Source organism: Microcebus murinus, chromosome 2 (assembly GCF_040939455.1).
Source record: "Microcebus murinus isolate Inina chromosome 2, M.murinus_Inina_mat1.0, whole genome shotgun sequence".
NCBI lineage: Eukaryota > Metazoa > Chordata > Mammalia > Primates > Cheirogaleidae > Microcebus > Microcebus murinus.
Genome location: NC_134105.1, coordinates 111,259,000 through 111,272,358, shown reverse-complemented (window position 1 = coordinate 111,272,358; position 13,359 = coordinate 111,259,000).

Below are 13,359 nucleotides of genomic sequence, written 5' to 3'. Positions count from 1 at the left end.
ATACACTGGAAAGTGTTTCTTACACCTAAGTGGCCACTGCAATGGTTTGGTTGCTGTACTACACTTAAAACCGAGAGTACTTGGAGAAACCCAATCAGCAGTATTTTTAGCTGGTATGAGGCTTGCGACTGTAGTAGTTTCCAAAAGGAGGGTTGTAGGACTCCTGGGGCCTAGGGAGTCATTTCAAAGAGTGCAGAGATATGTCCAAGCATTGTTTGTAGGATGAATAAAAAGCAGGTTCCTCACACATATATTCCCACATTCCAATGTATTTAGCTGCTAGTATAACAATGAATATAATGTAAAAATAATACATTTAATAAATAATAAATATATTAAAAGTAATGATGGTATAGTAAAATAATAAAACATTGAAATAGGAATATAAATATGAATATAACAACTAATAATTGATACTATTAATTATACTCAGCATATAAAAATTAAAAAATACCGAACACAAAGTAATTTTTTTTCTATGTATTTACCCTGGCAATAGGCCTAAAGACCCACTTATTAATGAGTAAAGGCTAGCACAATCTGTCGTGTCTGCAAATGGGTTATCATATGCAAAACATTTTAGAATCATTGAGGTAGAACTGATAAACAGAGATGGGGTTAGGCTTGAGTAGGGTCAGGATATTCAAAGAAAATAAGCAACAAGAAAGATTACGTCACGTGACATTACAGAACGGGTAATGGGGAGTGGCATTGGGGGTGTCTATGGCTCAGGTGGCTCATGCCTGTGGTCGTGTCTCTGGAAGGGACTCTAATAATGTGTTCACCTGATAATAAGATTCTTTAAAATTTGCAAAAATAAATTATTTTAATACCAGTTAAGTGCACTCTGCCTTCCTCTTGGACATACTCCCCTGCCTATCAGGTGGTGTTGGAGTGGCTGTGGTCATTTGGCAGATTCAGGAACTTGAGTTGGAAATGTATTTTAACTTATATTTAGTGGGATAGATTTATGTATTTTGTAGTCACTGCCATCACAATGTAGGAATGGCTTCCAGAAATACCCTTACAGTTTTCTGCGCTGACCTACTTGTTAATGATGTGAAGATGCTGGCCAGAAGGCTTAGGAAGAAATAAACAAATTGGTTCTGTTATCCTCTGTACCAGGGCTAGGCTGGCAATAGAGGAGACACAGGGTTTGAAATGTACAGAGTCAGAAGTTAGTCTATGCAAAAGTCTTTCAATAATCACATATCTAAAATTGTAAGCAGAAGATTCAATTATCACCAACAACACTTGGTTAAGACAGAAATCCACTCCTGTCAGAAATAGACTTGATTTTTATGCAGAGTATACCATTATGAAAAACATGATAGAATTTATGTTTTTGTAAGACATAAACCTTCAGCAGAACTACAAACAGTATATATGTCCATAGAGAAGGCTGTATGTTTTACCACCAATAATAAAAATCAAATTTTGATCAACCATGCTGGAGGAAATAATGAATTGGTTTTTTCTTATTCACTAGATAGAAAATGTTACAAAAATTGCTTTCATGTGAGGAGATGATCAATGACTTCATAGCCAAAATATTTAAGGAAAAAATACTATAAAAAGGCATCCATCAGTTAATTAATAAAAATATTTTTCTTCATTTTGTTGGTTGTATTTTAATTTGTTATAATTTCTTTCTTCATTCTAAATAAACATTTAATTTTTTTAAATTTCATCATATTACGGGGGTTCAAATGTTTAAGTTATATATATTGCTCTTGCCCCACCCAAGTCAGAGTTTTAAGCATGTCCATCCCCCAGACAGTGCACACCACACCCATTAGGTGTGTGTGTATCCATCTCCTCCTCCCCCCTCCCATCTGCCCGACACCCAGTGAATATTACTACTATATATGCATTTAAGTGTTAATCATTTGAAACCCATCTGATGGTGATAAACATTTACTTACTTGTATAATAATTTTGCAACATTTTTTCACAAGTGGGTCCCCTAAATTTTATAAGCCTCAGGCCCCACAAATCCCTGGAGAAAGGAAAATTTGCTCACCCACTTCTTTTGGTATAAAACCAGTATAAATTTTATCAAGTTATCATATATTCTTAGGGTTAGTACAATTATGAAGTGGCTAAGAACTCATGCTCTGAAGTCAGATAAATGAGTTCAAATCCAGATTCTACAACTTGCCAACTTGCCACCGCTGTGTCCTGAGGAATTTGCCTAAATGCTCACAGTCTTTTTTCATCAACTGTAAAAGTAGACCTTTTTTTTTTTGAAACAGGTTTTTTCTCTGTCTCCTGGGCTAGAGTGCAGTGGTGTCATCATAGCTCACTGCAACCTCAAACTCTTGGGCTCAAGCAAGCCTCCTGCCCCAGCTTCCTGAGTAGCTAGGATTACAGGCTTATGTCACCATGCCCAGCTAATTTTTCTGTATATTTTTAGAGATGGGGTCTCGCTATGTTCCTCAGGCTGGCCTTGAACTCCTGGGCTCAAGCAATCCTCTCATCTCAACTTCCCAAAGTATTGGGATTAAAAGTATGAGCCACCACACCTGGTCTAGATCATTTTTATTGAGGATTAAATTACAATATATGTACAGCACTTACAACTCTACTAGGTATATGGGATGCACTTAATAAATGTGATTGAGAAATAAAAAGGTACATGTGTGCAAATATATTAATAGATACACGTATTTCTTAGTGAGATCAGCATTAACAAACACACTGACAGTGACTATCATATGAAGTTATTAAGCGGGACTACAAACAAAAATATCCAAAACACAGACTTGCCCGCAGGGCTCGTTCTACCTAGTTGACAGCATTAAAGTTACTAACGTACTCTCTGGACCTGAACTATTCTTTTTTATAATGCTAAACAAATAGTAATTCATTGCAGGTCTAGTTTATTTTCTTCCATGTGTACTTACAAAGGTCAGAGTAGCTTGTGCAAGTTGATAAATTGTGTTTATTTATTGGCAAGCCTGCACCAAATAACATGCAAATGATATGCAAAATGACACACACATTCACATCAATGACTCAGCCACTTATGGTAATAGCACTCCAAGCCCGCTCGGCCTCTGATTGTGGCCGTGTTGTTGTTTCATAAGCATCGATTGCTCTCAACTTTTGCTGATGCAGCCAGACAGTTTGTCAGGAGATAGGCAAAAGAGGCCCATCCTTTTAGTTTAATCTGTCCTTCATTCACCTCCCACATTTATGCTAGGACTTGCACCTTTGGGTTTTCAGTCCATTTGTGTTATATTGTTGACTGCACTCTGTGCAACAGCTTCATTCCTTGGGTCACTGTTGCTCTCTAGAGTAGACTGGATGCTACCCAGGTTGCCTCTGTTGAAGTTAAACGGCACTCATATTCGGGCCCCCAAAACCTAACAATATAGACCATAGGATATAGCCAGCTCATTCCTTATTGCCCCCAGAAGGACCATAGTGAAACAGCATTCCTGCTGGCACCCAGCAGTCAACACTGGGCCTTTTCTCTGAGCACCCATCATGTGAGTGGCGGTTTTCCCTCAGCAAGTGGATGGGCCTGGATCAGCCTCTCTCTCCATGATAAACATGTCTGGATATCACAATCATTTCTTTCCCTGGGAATGCAATGATGATGTGATTTCCAGGGCCCTGCTCTGGATGTATGAGTGACAAACCCATGATCCATCATCCACAATAAACTGTCTTCGTGTAGGTATTAATTTAGTCTTATGTAATATATAGAAGCGATTTGTTGGCTGGCAAGCAGAAAGCGTGTGTTTAAGCAGGCCAGACATATTTGGGCCTCTCCTACACATCGCTCTAACCTGATCGTATATAGCATGCATATTGATTGCTACTTCATATTGAAGGCTATTTTCTGAAATGCTTTTTCATGGTCTTCATTACGACACAATGCTGTTGTAGAAAAGAAATGGAGGATGACTGCGGCTAAACACACTGGGGTTTTCAGGCTCCTTGATTCACGAAGCAATCATGAGAATAAAGAACAATGCAAGGAATTTTTTTCCTTCTTTAGTGGCTTTTTAATGGCTTTTGTTTTTTGGGTTTTATTTTTTTTTTTTTTTTTAGACAGAATCTCACTCTGTTACCCTTAGTAAACTGCTGTGGTGTTAGCAACCTCAAACTCCTGGGCTCAAGCAATCCTCCTGCCTCAGCCTCCCGAGTAGCTGGGACTACAGGTACATACCACAACACCCAGATAACTTTTATATTTTTAGTAGAGAACAGGTCTCTAATGGTTTTTTAATAGATGCTAATTTTCATGGGCTATTTATTAATCTGAATTTGGGCTTTTAAAGACATACTCCAACCTTATAAAGGCCAAAGAGCTTACTCTGTGCTTTAGAAAGTAGGCCGGAAACAAAACATCAGATTCCTTTATTTATTCATGGTATCTTCTATATCAGCTCGGGCCAATAAAAATATAATAGAGGCATGTATGTAATTTTAAGTATTCTAATAATCACACTAAAATATTTTTAAAGATGATGTTAATTTAATAATATATTTTAAAGCAGTATATCAAAAATATTTTGTTTCAGCATGTTGTCAATACAAAAATATATTTTAATGTACACCAATGTAATGAAATTAATCTTTTTTTGTCCTGAGTTAAACAAAACTGGCATGTATTTCATACTTATATCAAAGCTCAATTCAGACTAGCCGCATTTCTAGGGTTCAATAGCCAAATGTGCTGCTATTACATTGAATAGTGCAGCTCTAGACAGCCACAGAAAGGTCTCCTAACCTAATCTAAGGCTTCAATTTTCTCTTTTCTCAGAGAGAGATAAAAGACTTAATGCCTTGAGAGTTTACAGATATCCTCATAAATGTTAGTAAAATTTTTTGAAAAAAAAGAACAAATCTGTGAACTACTTGACAACTGGAAGTCCCAAGTTTTACTCTTGATCGCATGCAGAGGTATAAAGTGTCTGAATCTCCTTTTATAAACTCTGTCTTTCTCAATCTTGCTGTCCTCTAGAACTGTGGTCTCCAAACCCCAGGCTGCGGACTGGTACCAGTCCATAGTCTTTTAGGGACCGGCCACAGAGCTCCACCCTGCCCTAGCCCCCAACTCCCTGCATCCATGGAAAAATTGTTTTCCGTGAAACTGGTCCCTGGTGCCAAAAAAGATTGGGGACCATTGCTCTAGAGGACACCTGCTCTGTTTTTACACCTCACAAAAACTTGAGGGAGGTCTCCCAGAACCCTTTTACATGGAGTTCAGAGGAGGATTGCCCTTTAGGTCTGTGTTGCCCAATAAGGTGGTTCTCAATTTTAATTAATTTGCATTTAAAAACTGCTAGTTATTGGAAACCATTCCAGTATGCTTGTGACAATTTGGGCATGTGAATACATTTTTACCTATAAATTCTATAAAGTTTAAATGGAGATCAAATATTTCTGATAAAACTTTAGCATTCAAATTGGAATGTTCTGTGGCTGTAAAATATACACAGAATTTTTAAAACTTTGTATAAAAAGTAAAATATCTCAATATTTATATGTATTATATGTTGAAATGATAATATGTTGAAAATGGATTTAATAAAATATTTAAATTCATTGTATTTTTTATTTTAATTTTTTTAATGTGGTTACTCTAGAAAATTTGTAAACATATATATGGCTCACATTACGTTTCTCACTGGACAGCACTGTTGTAGGCAAAGCTTCTCTGGATTTCAGAATCTTCTTTTTAATATACATTTCTCTACATGCTAACCACTCTGAATACATTATTTCATGTAATCTTTACAACAACTATATATTAAGTAGATGTTATTATCCTCCTTCTACAAATCAGAAAGAGGTTTAGAAAATTTGCATAAATTTCGCAAAACCACAGAATCATACTTAATAAGTGACAGAGTTGGGTCTGAAGTCAGGCATGTTTGGTTCGCTCCACAGCCCACATATTCTCATTTCACCGCAGCACCTCAGTCTCTGACATTCAGATTCTGATGCTTGTCTACCTTGAGCCCATCAGATATCCATTAAATGCCCATTTCTGACAACTGAACAATAAGAATCTTGTATTTCGTTTAGCTTATAAAGTTGTTATGCATTTATAATCTCATTTTATCTACTTCTACTTTATGAATAAAGAAACTAATAGGTAACTGAGTTAGGACCAGAATCCAGAATTCCTTCCTTTTTCCTTAAAATAAGAATCAGTGAATGAACATGGTGTATGTGAAAGGAATGAGGCTGAAAATATCAGAAAGGCCATATTTAAGTCAAGGGAAAAACAAAGAGCTAACTAACAGAGTTAGGAACACTTTCCTACTGGTATTGTCTGTCCTGGAGGTCAGGAGGCAAAGGCATCAGTCCTTCTGTATTTAGTCAGGGTTCTCCAGAAAAACAGAATCAATGGGATCTAATAGGAGACACATATAAAGAGGCTTATTACAAGGCATTGGCTCTTGCCATTATGGAGCCTGAGACGTCTCATAATTTGCTCTCCAAGTGGGATACCCCAAACAAAGCTGTTGGTATATTGTCCAAAGGCCTGAGATCTGAAGAGTTGATGGTACAGATTCCAGTTGGCGTCTCAAGGCTTGAGAACCAGGAGCACAGAGGCCAGGAGAAGATCAATGTTTCAGCTGAAATAATCAGGCAGAGTTAATTTCAACTTCTCTGCCTTCTTGCTCTATAGCAAAAAGCCCTCAATAGATTGGATGATACCCATCCACATTAGGGCAGGCCACCTGCTTTACTCAATCTACCAAGTCAAATGCTAATCTCTTCCAGAAACATGATCATGGACACATTCAGAAATAATGGAAATGATTCCAACAGAAACAGCTCTCTGGGCACCCCATGGCCCAGTAAAGCTGACATGTAAAATTAACTGTCACAAGTTCACTTCCTCCATATACATCTCCTTAAGCCATACTTCATCTCCAAATAAAGACAATAAAAAGGCCATAATTCCACCTAACATAAACTCACTAACCTTTTTATTCAAGGGGGTCTGGGGCTTCAAACTGGCCCAAGTCTTTGAATTGATTGAGGAACCAGGACTCTTTTTATAACTCAAGTTAGACTTTTGTTCACTTGATTCAGAATGTTTCTGCTTATATATATCAAGTAAGAATTTAGTAGTCTTCCTATCTATTTCACTTCTTGCACTACCATGATCAATTAGCCAATGCCATAGTTCTGAAAAACAAAACAAAACAAGACTATTCTATCCCTTTCTACCAGAGCCCAGTTTAAAAAGAAAACGACTTTTCTGACTGCTGCTGTGACTTTGCTGTCACATTATAGTAACCACGCCTATCTTGCCTTTGGCACTCAATTTGGCCCCTACCACACTGGGATCCAATTATCCCCATTGCATTTAGGTTTCTCAATTCAGTGGCTGTAGTTCTCACTGTAAGGTCCGGCCTACCAAGCAAAGTAATCACAGAGCTCTTCGTACCATGTTTCCCCAAAAATAAGACCTACCTATAAAATAAGCCCTAGCAGGATTTCCAAGCATTTGCACAATACAAGCCCTACCCCAAAAATAAGACCTAGTGATGGGCGTGGCTATGCAGCGTATCTGCACAACCCATGCCCTTGGTCCGGAGCAGTAAAGACGATGAGCAGCCCTTCTCATCTGCCCCATCATGACAGCTACTATCCCAGAGGTGACCGGAAAGGTGCGGGCAGTCCCACCAACAAGGCCGGCTCCCCCTATCAGGTCCCGGCCATCCTGTGCGTGCTACAAGCTGAGTCTTTGAGGGGAAAATAACACATCCCCTGAAAATAAGCCCTAGGGTGTCTTGTTGAGGAAAAATAAATTTAAGACCCTGTCTTATTTTCAGGGAAACACGGTAGATGTTGGAGCTGCCCTCAGAAATTTATTTCTCACAGTGTTGGGGGGACAGGTATGTCTTCTGGACCTGCCCAGTGTGGGTGAGTAGATCTTAAATGAAAACTCCATTCTAACATTCCAATCTCTATAAGCTTTTAAATCCCTTCCTCTCTATTACACCACGGCAGCTTGGGCGTTTCCGGTATGCTTGCTGTGGGCCAACTTTCTGGTCCATGTTTCAGCTCACCAAGAAACAAACTGCTATAGCTGTTTATAAATCCCCGAGCTGCAATAGTAAATGCAGAATCTCTGCTTAGGGAGCCCATATCAGTAACGGTGGCCTGGTGAAACTTTGTGTTCCCTCTACTATTACCCAACACCCTTAGAATCCATTCCCACAAAGTTACCTGGATTTCTGATTGTATAAATTAGAAAGCTCAACTAGTTCTTTTGGAGTATAACCCACTTCCTTGTGGGTTGCACATTGTACCTCACCTTTAGGGGTCTGTTGGAACAGGAGTCTAATTATAGGCATAGAAGCACAGTGGTGCTGTAGGGGTGAGTGCTAAGGAGAAGTAGCATTGTCATGCATGACAAATGCCTCAGGGGAGGCCATTACAGTTTCCTCAGGCAATACAGAGTTAATCACCTCATACAGGGGTTGCCAGGCCACTAACACTGTGGGTGAAAGGGCTGATACCACTGTGGATGTAGAGAGCTCCTCTACTGGCAAAGGAGATTCATCAGAGTTTAGGAGCCCAACATTTCCATCATCTTGATCAGCGTCCTCGTATATATCCCCATCCCAACTCACAAAATTCCATTCTTTCCTAATCAATGCACTCACTTAACAGTAGACACCCCTGAAAGGCTGGAAGTTAACATTGGCATCATAATCCAAGCAGTCACAGGATGAGACGCTGTGTTTGGCTTTCAGTAATTCCAGCTTGGCAGCCACAGGAGATAAGGGTCTCTTTCAGGGCAAGCATAGGAGTTTTCTGGTCATTTATTTGGTGGTCCGGCTGGAAATTCAAATCCCTGAGCTTATTCTTTTCTTTCACCAGTTTGCCCAGTGACATTAGGTGCAACCAACCAACCTCATTATATTCATTAGTTTTTCAAAGATGTTTGAAAGTACACTAGTCTCCCTTTTCCTGCATTTTCATTTTCTGCAGCTTCAGTTACTCAAGGTCAACTGTGGCCTGAAAATATTAAATGGAAAATATTAGAGATAAGCAATTTGTAGGTTTTAAATTGTATACTATTCTGAATACCATGATGAAATATTGTGCAACACCACTCCATCCTACCCAGGATATGAATTATCCCTTTGTCCAGTGTATCTACACTATATAAACTACCCTCCATTAGTCATTTCATAGCCACCTCAGTTATCATATCAACTGCCAGGGTGCCACAGTGCTTGTGTTCAAGTAACCCTTATTTTAAGTAAAGTACATTTTTAAGTAAAAATGTCCCCAAAGCACAACAGTAGCGATGCTGGCAATTCAGATTTGCCAAAGAGAAGCTGTAAAATGCTTCCTTTAAGTAAAAAGGTAAAACTTCTCAACTTAACAAGAAAAAAAAAAAATTGTATGCTGAGTTTACTAAGATCTGTAGTAAGAATGGATCTTCTATCTGTGAAATTGTGAAAAGAAAAAATAAATTTGTGCTAGTTTTGCTGTCACACTCAGACTACAAAAGTTACAGCCAACATGCATGATAAGTGCTTAGTTAAGATGGAAATGAGATCAAATTTGTGGGTAGGAGACATAAACAGAAACATGTTCTGATTGACAGAAATTGGGTTTGGTACTATCCCCAGTTCCAGGCATCCATGGGGGGGGATGTCTTGGAACATATCCCCCATGGATCAAGGGAGACTACTGTACCAAATACAGTCTCCCAGCATCTTGCTTCTTATCCATGGTTGATTAGGACTATTAAATGCAGACATTTTTCATATTTCTATTTCCAAATCATTCCATGGGCTATCAGTGCTCTTTGATACTAGAAATTGAATTATTAGCATTTTAAAATCTAATCAGATTATAGAGCCAATTCCAGAAACCCTAGAACCAATTCAGAAAGCTCATCCTTAAAATTTTGTTCTTCTGATATTGAATGTTCCCAACACAGGGAAATTGATAAATATTTGAGATGATGTATTTGCTAATCACCCTGATTTGATCACTATGCATTATATGTATTGAAATATCACAATATACCTCATAAATATGTATAATTATTAATATTATATGGCAATTAAAAATTAAAATTAAATTAAAAATCTGTTCCTCTAGAACCACTCACAGTACCAAAATCTCTATCACTGTCTAACCAGCTGTCTGTGAATCTCATAGCCCAGTCAAGTTAACATATAAAATTACCAAAATCTTCCTTGTTCCTTTTCCAAAGGAACATCTTCCTTGTTCCTTTTCCAAAGCTTCATGGGTGACTATTGGCAAATGTTTTAAATGGAGTTAGTACTATCTACAAAAGAAAAAAAGAAAGTAATCCCATTTGTAATAGCATCAAAACCAATAAAATAGGAAAAAGTTTATCCAAGAAGATTAATAATCTGTACATTGAAAACTATGAAACATTGATGAAAAAAATTAAAGAAGACATGAGTAAATAGAAAGATATCTTGAGAACCTGGATCAGAAGGATTAATATAATTAAAGTGTTCATACTACCCAAAATGATCTATAGATTCAATGCTATCCCTATCAAAGTTCTAATGGCATTTTTCACAGAAAAAAAATTCTAAAATTTATATGATACCACAAAAGACTCCAAAAAGCCAAAGCAATCTTGAGTAAAAAGAACAAAGATGAAGGCATCACAATTCCTAATTTTAAATTATATTACAAAACTATAGTAGTAATCAAAATAGTATAGCACTGGTATAAAAATTGACACATTCATCTATGAACAGAATGGAGAGCTCAGAAATAAATTCAGACAAATACAGTTAACTTATGTCTGACAGGGGTGCTAAGAATACACAATGGGGGAAAAATACTCTCTTCAATAAATGGCACTGGGAAAACTGGAGGGCCACATGCAAAAGAGTAAAATTAGACCTCTATCTTATACAGCTCACAAAAAATAATGTGAAATAGATTAAAGACCATAAATGTAAGACCTGAAACCATGAAACTCCTAGAGTAAAAAAAAACAAAAAAACACACACACAGGTGAAAAACTCATTGACATTGGCCTTAGCAATAACATTTTGGAAATGACACCAAAAGTACAATCACAAAAACAAAAATAAACCAGTGAGACTCCATTAAACAAAAAAGCTTCTCCACAGCAAAGGAATGAGCCAATAAAATGAAAATTTCAACCTACAGAATGGGAGAAAATTCTTTCAAACCATACATCTGATAAGAGGTTAATATCCAAAATATATAATGAACTACTACAACTCAATAGTAAAAAATTAAATAATGTCATTTAAAAATGGGCAAAGGACCTAAATAGACATTTTCCAAAGAAGATATATAAATGGCCAACAGGTACATGAAAAGGTGTTCAATACCACTAATCATCAGAGAAATGCAAATCAAAACCACAATAAGATGCTACCTCATCCTTGTTAAGATAGCTATTATCAAAAAGACAAAAGACAAATATTAGCAAGGATATGGCAAAAAGAGAACATTTATGCTTTGTTGGTGGGGAAGTAAATTGGTACAGTCATTAAGGAAAACACTATGGAGCTTCCTCTAAAAATTAAAAATCAAATTACCAAATGATCCAACAATCCCACTTCTGGTATTTACTTGAAGGAAACAAAATCAGGGTCTCAGAGAGATATCTACATGCCCATGTTCATTGCAACATTATTCACAATAGCCAAGACAAGAAAACAACCTAAATGGTCATTGGTGGGTGAATGGATAAAAAATGTTGTATGTGTATACAATGGGATATTATTCATCCATCAAAAAGAAGGAAATTCTTCCATTTGCAACAAACACATTTGAACTTTGAGGGCATTATACTAAGTGAAATAAATCAAACAGAGAAAGACAAATACTATATAATCTTACTCATATATGGAATCTAAGAAAACTCAAATTTACAGAAGCAGAGAGTAGAATAGTGGTTGTGAGAGGCTGGGTGGGGGGATTGGGGGACGTTGGTCAAAGATGCAGACTTTAAGATGAATGAGTTCTGAGACTCTAATACACAGTATGTTAACTATGGTTAATAATACTATATTGTGTACTTGAAATTTGCTAAGGAAATAGATCTTAAATGCTATCTCACACACAAAGAAATGCTAACTATATGAGGTGATGAATGTGTTAACTAATTTTATTGTGTGAATCATTTTATAGTATGTTAATATGTATACTAAATCATCATATTATAATACTTTAAATTTATATAATTTTATTTGTCAATTATTCCTTAATAAGGCTAGAGTAAAAATAAGTGGACTTTGTATAAGTTAGCATTTTTCAAACTGCGGGCCAAGACCCATCAATAGGTCATGAAATCAAATCAGTTCCTCACAATCAGTATCGTAAAAAGTAAAATAGAATGCCATAGCAAATATCAAACTGTAGCTCATGTAGTAAGAGTAAATATTGTTTTATGACACTTGATATTCATTTATGTGCGTATAAATGTGTGTATTGTAATGGGAATTGTATTTCCTAGTGTGTGAGTGATAGAAAAGCAGGAAAGCAGGAAAGGAAGGAAGGAAGGAAAGGAAGGAAGGAAGGAAGGAAGGAAGGAAGGAAGGAAGGAAGGAAGGAAGGAAGGAAGGAAGGAAGGAAGGAAGGAAGGAAGGAAGACAACACTGCTGTATGCCATACATTAGAAGAATTGTAGCCATACATTATGCTGCACCAGCACTGTACCAGCACTACAGTGGGCTGTTGCTTCCAGTAAACCTCCTGACTATCCTGGATCAATCAAGCTGACTGCCTCAGCCAATTTCACAAGGCATAGAATTGTCTCAATTGGTCCAAGAAGATGTCAGTCAGGATGATATACTGTCAATTATGTAAGTCCACACCTTGAGTTAACATTTCAATATATAGCCTTCTCTACTCCCCCAGATTACTTCATCATCATTATTTTCTTACCTTCTGAAACTCAAAAAAATTAAACTCTCAGGCAACAGCTTTATGTATTAGCCATAGCCACAGCAGTGGATGAACAGTGGGAAGAATTTTAGATGGCAGCAGATATGCATGCGTTTATTCACCTGGCACTTAGAGAGTACTTTCTATGAGCAAACGCTAACTCATTGTGCTATGATTAAGAGGAATTAATCATGAGAGTGGATACAAAGCTTTCTAAAAAGATAACCCAACCAGGTCTGCAGATTACATGGCTCCTCTAAGAAAGATACCTTGAAGCAAAAATCAGCCATTTTAGTAAAGAGATGGGAAAGGAGTGGATTGGGTAGAGAGGTGGGTAAGCGAAAAGAACATGGACAGAGAGAATGCAGACTACCCTTTGGAGAAGTTTGGTTTTAAAAAGGAGGGAAGATAATAGGCAATGGTTGGACAAACTGAAGTTCGATCAAA